This window comes from Orycteropus afer, unplaced genomic scaffold (genome assembly GCF_000298275.1).
Source record: "Orycteropus afer afer isolate SDZICR_OR568_19922 unplaced genomic scaffold, OryAfe1.0 scaffold00299, whole genome shotgun sequence".
In the NCBI taxonomy this organism is placed as follows: domain Eukaryota; kingdom Metazoa; phylum Chordata; class Mammalia; order Tubulidentata; family Orycteropodidae; genus Orycteropus; species Orycteropus afer.
Window position 1 is genome coordinate 944,519 of NW_006921886.1, and position 8,280 is coordinate 952,798.

Consider the following 8,280-nt stretch of genomic DNA (forward strand, 5'->3'; position numbering starts at 1 on the left):
TATACCTGCTATAAAATGAGGATTTATACTAATTATGAGGTGACATAGTGCCTAAGGCATTTGGCTGCTAACCAGAAGGCTGGAGGTTCAAACCCACCAGCCACTCCTTGGAAGGAAGACTGGGGAATTTACTTCCATAGAGACACAGCCTTGGAAATCCAAGGAGAGGTCACCATGAGTCGGAATTGACTTGACGGCAGTGAGTTAGGTTGTTTTTTTTTTTTTTTTGGTTTGTCAACCAAAACGCACGTAGTTGCTCAGCCACCTTTCCATCATTCTCTTTGTCTGCAGTTGGGCGTTAGCATCGGCATTATTCTGTGATCCTTCTGCCTTCCCATCCCCTGACAGTGTGTACTCCTTTTTAGTTTCTTGGAAACTCTCTTCTGCTTTATGCTTTCTCAATATTACCAACAATTCCTTTGAGATAAAACTTGTAAATTGCAGCTATAATCTGAGATAGAGCTTTCCCAGAGATGGAAACTTGAACTCATTTAGTGTAGTCATATATTCTCTGACATTCTTTAACCTGCTTGGATTTCAATTTTCTCTTTATATGTTCTGTTGTACCTTGCAGCTCTAAGACTATTTTTTTCTAGAGAAGATATATACAAACTATATGATTTCAGTCCTGCTCTCGCTTCTCTTTATTCCTTTATTCTCTTCTTCTTCTTCTTTTTTTTTTTTTAAAGTATAGCTAAATACTTTTCTGTGGCCTATAGAATTTATGAGTTTCTGCAAGTTTTTCCTTTGTGACCCTTTTTCATGCAGTTATGTTATGATTGTGTATACCTCTTTGAACTTCCATCAGTCTTTTACTTTTTAACAGATAAGTTGTGTTTATTCTGAGAAGACAGCACACTGCAAGCATTAAGCAAGAGGGCTGGTGTGATCAAAGTGATACTCTAGTAGGACAGGTCTTACATGCAGGGACTGCAGGCATCAATAGGTACTAATTGTTGGATGTGGTGATGTTATTCTAAGTCATAGTGATCCGTGTGACAGAACAGAACTGCCCCTTAGGGTTCACAAATATAGATCACCAAGTTTTTCTCCTGCAGAGACACTGGGTGGGTTTGAACCACCAACCTTTCAGTTTGCAGTTGACTACTTACCTGTTGTACCACCAAGACTACTTAATAGATATTTGCTGTGTGGTCAACCTTCAGAAAGACCATGGTCAGTGTTTCCATTCATTTTTATCCCACTTTCAGAATCTCTAGAATGTGTAGAGGGTAAATAGACAGGTATTGTAAGGAAGTTTGTAATTCAACACAGAAGAAATACTGATTTAATAAGCACTTGGTTAAACTCTACCAAAAAATGGGCAAGGAAACATAATCAATCCAATTTCCAGGAAAATGGAGAGCAGGTATCCATAAAGCAGCCTGTCTTCAGTACTATATCACTATGACCTAAATGTAGTCTATTTTAATTGCCGAGTTATAATTAAATAAAAATAATTGGAAAATCAAGAGCTCCAAACCAGGCTTACTCAGAGGCACTTTTAATTGTGAGAGGTTTTGTAAAGCAGCATAAAATTTTCTCCTGAAGACTTTACAGCTGTTTATTTTGATACATCATCAGCATTTCTCTCTATTTTTTGGTATGAGAAGAAAGTTGTCAAATGATGTTTCAGAATATATTTTTGTTTTTGTTATCCAAAGATGTTATTTTTTTCTCTAGTTGATGGTGTAATTATAAATTATTAATAGAAATTGCTGACCATTGTCCTAGATGAATATATATGTGTTGATTAGCACACATATGATATATATATGTATATGTATATGTATATGTATATGTATATGTATATGTATATATATACACACATACATACACACACACACACACATACTTAATTTAGTATGTTGGAGCATCGTTTTACTAATGATACTCAAGGGGAAAAAAAATCTTTTGCTTCATCTTAATACCATTTTGCCTTTGCTGGATGTTTCCATTTATTTCGATATCAGTTGACAAAAGGAACACTGAAAAATCCATTCATTCATTTGCTTAACAAGTATCTGTTGAGAAACTACTATATTTACTAGGAATAATGCTAGCTACTGGAAATAACATGGTTACTACTTTAATATGGTGCAGTTTATAGTATAAGGGGGGCTAAGTAAGCAGACAATGATGATAAAGTATAATCGATTATTTAGTGGAGAAATTATATTGTATGAAGCTAGCAAATCAGAAAAGCACCTAGGTATGCTTAGGCTGTCAGGAAAAGATTTCCTGAAATAAATGACACCATGCTGATCCCTTGAGGAATGCTAGAAGGTAGAGCAATAAAGAAGATATTTAGTGGCATATACCAGGTGTACACCACTGCAGGGTTTGAAGTAGACATGAAATGATTTGCGTTTTATAGTTCTCATCTTGGCTGAAGAGTTGGGAATAGATTGGGTGGTGCTAGGGGCAATCAAACAAGGAGATTGCGAGACTGACCAGGAGCTTCATGAAATAATCCATTAAAGAGATGATAGTGACCTGAATTAGGACACTGTCAATGACGAAGGTGTGTGAATGGACATGAGAGATTTTGAAGTGAGAGCTATAGAATCTGGTATTTGATTGAGAGCAATAAGGAGGTGCAAAACTCAAAAATGATGCTCTGGCTTCTGACTTTAGAAAATGATTATGGATGGTACCCTTTATTGAGATACAGATACCAGACAGGGAACTGAGTACAATCTTTATGTAAGATTTTATTTTCCTAACCTAGCTTCTCCTCTTGTCTCTTCTGATTTCTTCTCTTTTGTCCCTTTCCTTCCTCCCTTCATCTTGTTTTAGAAAGCTTGAACTTTTAGTTTAAAATTTCCAACCCCTTAAAGTCACTGTCTCCTATGAAGCTGAAAATTATTTTGACAAGCAAAAATCACTTTAACTTCTGAACTTAGAGCTAATCTGTGGGTAAAAATAACAACAGCCTATCACTTTGCCAAGTTATTTCAAATATCTTTAAGTGCTTAATCGAAGGAGACAGAACCTTGATGTATTTAAGGACATTTACCAAGAGCATTTCTTGACCTTACTTAAAGATTGAAGACAGAGTTAGGCAAATCATTCTGTGCAAAGTAAAATAAAAATAGCCCAGAAAAAATATAACTATGGGAAATTATATGCTGCCATGTAAACATTGGCATATTTTAATAGAAATTATCTTGAGTACTCAATTCAGAAAAATAATTTTAATTTTTATCATAAGGGCACTTCAAATGGAAGAAATTCAACTTAAAACAACCTCAACAGTGAAAGTAATGGAATTCATTTTCTCTTTTACTTGAGAAGAGTTAAATCTTGCTGGAGGTGTGACTCCATTTAAGGGACTCAAATAGTGTTACTGAGTCTCCTTCTCTCTCTACTCTCTCTTGCAGTTAGGCTCTGTTTCCTGCTAAGCATTGGCTCATTTTCTCCTGTTGCAGATGGCTCTCTCCAGGAGGGCAGATGAGGGTGATGGTAGTGGCAAACATTATCTCAGCTAGCGTCCATAGAGACACAAGAAATCTCACTGCTCCCAGTGACCATACATAAAATGTCAAAGGATTCTAATTGGTCTCGTTTGGGTCATGGGGCCAATAATTGTTTGGCAATTATGATCAGGGGTACTGGGAACTGTGAAAACTCACCAGAATTATATGGCATGAAGCAGTTTTCCAAAAGAAATGAAGACAGGGTGCCTGCTGTTAGCTTATGAAGGGGAGACACACTACTGGGAAGAATAAACAACAGATGTCTATTTCATTTTTATTGAATGCATTTGAAAATATCCTTCAATTTGAACTCTCAGTTACCACACTGATCAATCTTGTCAATGAAAAGAAATTGGCATAAGTAGGCAAGTAAAGGAAATTTCCCAGTGAAAAATTACTTAAAGTATTACAAAAATTAAACATTGGTAAAGGAAATGTTTCTGAATGACCAAAGGCTTTTCTCCTACTCTGTGCTGTAGGAGAGTTTTAGTTATTGTAGTTGTTTAAGGGCTTGTTCCTAACATATTTTTGTTGTTGTTACTGGTAGGAAGTGATCTGATGCTTCAGCGTTAGCTGGCTAGTAGTCCATTGCTGGCTGTTTTCATAGTTTGTAGCTGAGTAATTGCCTTGCTCTGCTGTTTTCATGCCCATGTGAACTGCAGATAGTGGTTGGCAGCAATTGCTTAAAGATGTGACTCTTGTCTATTCTCTCATAGTCAGCCAAGACTAAGTTGCTATAATCATTGTTCCTGAAAAATAATAATAATAAAAAAAATGGGTTGCTGCTTTTTCTTACCTGATGGCTTCTATTTGCTTATCAATGGTAAAATGAAGGTTCTAGAAGAACTCAAGGAGGGTGATTTTTTTTTTTTTTTTAAGTGATGGTTCCCAACTACCCTTGTGGTTATAACAGGCACTTATGTGCCAAGAAATATAAAATGAATTGTGCATTAATCATTATTTAGGTCGATAAAGGGAAAGAGACAATGCATGCTACATTTGTTTTTGTTCAATATTTTTATGCCCAAACTCAATGAAAGAATCATTTTTCTGATTTCATAATTGAAGATCTATTGATTTCAAAGTAAATCCTCTTAAACAGATATCAAAGTTATTGGTGAAATTTTTGCCCATCCCAAATGAGCCTAAAAGTTGGGCAAAGTTTGACTATTCTTATGTAATAAAAATCTGACCACACTAGAGAAAAAAAATCATTAGTAATATAAACATAATTTGGCTAACTGGGTGTGCGCATTGTCTTATAATTTCCTATTATGGTTTCTCATTTATTTAATAAACCAAATAGTGTTAGCAGTCCACTAAAACCAAGATATTCACATTCTGACAGTCTTGGTTTTATTAATAGCTAGAAAATTTCTTATTGGACTATCCTAGCTTTTCTTAAACCTATTACTTGACAAATGGCTCCGGTGCTTGTCCAATTTGCTAGGCTACTGCACATTGCCTTGACAACTCAAGGGAAGGCTTTTTCATCACTATGGAAACAAGTCAATATAAACATCTTCACATTTTATTTATAGACTAGGTAAAGTAAAGGGCATGATGCACACTTGACATGATTTGAAATGAAATATGGTAGATGCTTCTTGTTTTTAATTAATAGGATTAATAGTTGACACTGACATACAGCATCTTCTCACAGCTAGAGGGGATAAAACTGCAATTGTCACTGTATTTTATGTGTTATTTTAATTCACAAGTGCTTTTTTATTGCTCAGTGTTAGCATCTAGACCAGTGACAGGAAACAAAACAGATGACACTAGCATGAAAAGGGGGTTTCTGGTCATTTTTAAAAGAGAGGTCCCAGATGTCAAAAATACCTACAAATGGTCATAACAGTTTTCCACTTTATCTTTCTTAAATTGCAATAAGGAGTAATTCACCCTCTTACATGCTCATTCGTTAAACATAAAGAATGTAGGATTTGAGTCAGACCCTAGCCAGGTAAAATTTAACAGAGCCATGCCATTTCATTTTAGCTTTCTCATCTGTAAGTGTGTATAATAACATTTATTTGCTGGATTATTGTAAAGATTACAAATGGTCTGTGAAAAAGATGTCTAGCTCAGTGCTTCCATACAAAAGTGTTTGACAAATTGATGCTACTATAATCATTATGTGTAGCTTTTAAACATTTAAGTGATTAGCCAACCTCTTTCACTAAACAGCTCTGTTTGCCATATTGATAGATTTTATAGGCTCTTTATAAAGTTTACTGATTTGGTGAGGATGGAAAGGAAATATGTCTTTCTATGTCCCACCCATTTTTCAAAATTTCAAATATAAAGTCAAATGGGTGCCTGTAAGTGAAAGGACCAATAATAAATTCTGACCAGTTTTTAGGCACTTACCTACATCTGTATGACAGAATCCTGAATATAGTCTTTTCACTCCAAGTAAGGAGAGCATACTTTAGTTTTTTCTAAGAAATGATATCCAAATCATGATTATTTAGGACATTTGTTCCTTGCGTGTTTAGCAAAATCTAGAGGACATACATAGCCTTCCAATGTGTGTATGGGGTATATCTGTGTGTGTATGTATCCTCAAGATACGACATCAATAGTTCCTACAGCTAAATTAATTGTGAGTAAAAGATTGATCTCTCTTTCTTTAAACAAGCAAGAGGAGACCAAAGCAACCAGCTCTTCAATATCAAAAGAACCACATGCTAAGATACACCATTGTACATTTATTTTAGTAGGTTTTATGGTAACCATCCTATACAGTCAACTTCTAGTTTAATTTTCATGATACATAAAAGATTTCTATGGGGTTTTAATCCTGTTTCGAGATTTGGAGTTTTATCACAAAATGCAAAATGCTAAGTTTGTGTGTGTTTGGATAAAAATATTGTGTTTTATTTTTTTATTTTGTTTTTCAAATGGTCTTCTGGAATACATACCTCTTTCAAGCTAAAATACTCTGGTGGTAAATATGAAAATACTTGAATTTATGCAAAAAAACTGTGTGTGTGTGTATATATATATATATATATATACTGACTGACAATGAAGGCATGTGTCTATTTACCTTTTATGTTCTTCTGTGTTTCATTTAATTTAATAAACTAAGAATTAAATGGAGAAAGATTATAATACAATTTCTTAAGAATGTCTCCATTCTGGGAAAGGAGGTAAGAAAAGGAAGGAAGGGAAGAGAAGGAAGTGAAGGAAGGGATAATTGTCAGATATGTAATAAATATAAATAGATAGATAGGTAGATAGATAGATAGATAGATGGATGCCAGAGATTATTAGTGGTTACCAGGAGTAGGAGAGAGGGGAAAGGGGAACCTTTTGTCTGTGGGGCATTGAGTTTATGTTATTTTGGAAAAGGATAGCAACAATGGTGGTACAACATGAAAAATGTCATCAATGTCTCTGAGCTGTAAATGTGGAAGTTGTTATGTTGGTGCATGTCTTGGTATGTATGTTTTCACCACAATAATAGTAAGTAAAAAAATAGTTGAAAAAAGAAGAAGAATGTCTCCACTAACACACTAAGATGTGAATCTGTCACAAGAAAAAATGTTGTTGTGGTCAGGTGCCCTTGAGTTGGTCTGACTCATAGCAGCCCTACGTATGACAGAACCAAACATTGTCTGATCCTGCACCATATCACAATCTATGCTGTACTTGAGCCTACTCTTGAAGCCACTCTGTCAATCCATCTCGTTGAGGGTCTTCCTCTTTTTGCTAACGCTCTACTTTAGCAAGCATATCTTTCTCCAGGGACTGGTCTCTCCTGATAACATGTCCCAGGTACATGAGACTAAGTCTTGCCATCCTTGCTTTTAAGGAGCTTTCTGGCTATACTTCCTCCAAAGAAGATTTGTTCATTTTTTTCTGGTAGTCCATATTATGTTAAATATTCTTCCTCAACACCATAATTCAAAGACATCATTTCTTCTTTGTCTTCCTTATTCATTGTCCAGCTTTTGCCTGCATATGAAGTAATTGAAAATACCATGGCTTGGATCAGGTGTGCCTTACTTTTCAAAATGACATCTTTGCTTTTTAACACTTTAAAGAAGTCTTTTGCAACAGATTTGACAAAGCAATACATCATTTGATTTCTTTCTTTCTTCTTTTTATTCAATACATGACCTATTTTCTCTCAATCAGCAGAAAGAATAAAGTGGACCCAGGAATTCTCCTATACCATCATATAATGAAGAAACAATATGTGTTAGATGAACAAGTTAAATCATCAGTCACAGTAGGAAATGCTGGATATAAGCTTTACATGGAAAGTCTAAAAATCAAGCTATGAAAAGCAGAAGTACAATTGAAACAAATGTAATTTGAGAAAAAGCAAAAAATATTGTGCTTTTTCTAATCTCCACAAATGAAATAATCTTAGGAGCAGAGACTCCTGCACTAAACTGCTGTGATTAAAAGACACAAAACACTTTACTAAGTCTTTAGTGTAATGTAATTACACTAAGTCTTTAGTGTAAGTCTTTAGTGTAGTGTAATGGTGCTTATATTAATTATCATTTTTTGGCTTAGTTCCTTTTTCTTTCTCAACTTTAGCTATCTGATTAAATATATAGAATAAATTTTGAGGTAAATTATTTTGACTCTACTTTCTAATTGGTCTTTGCCATTTAGTTCGTCTTCTTCTGGAACCTTGGTTTAATATCTTCCCAATAATTGTCCTCCCTTTTGTATTCTCCTTGATTTGCATTTAATTGATATCTTTGCTTATGTTTATGAAAATCACATGATCTAAAACAAGTGTATTTTAAAAAATATTTTTCAAGTGATCTCCAAG

General features: G+C 34.6%; 1 pseudogene; it reads right to left on the minus strand.

Moving 5' to 3' along the window:
* Positions 1-234: 234 nt before the first annotated feature.
* Positions 235-8,280, minus strand: part of LOC103206137 — a 10,275-nt pseudogene continuing 2,229 nt past the window's right edge.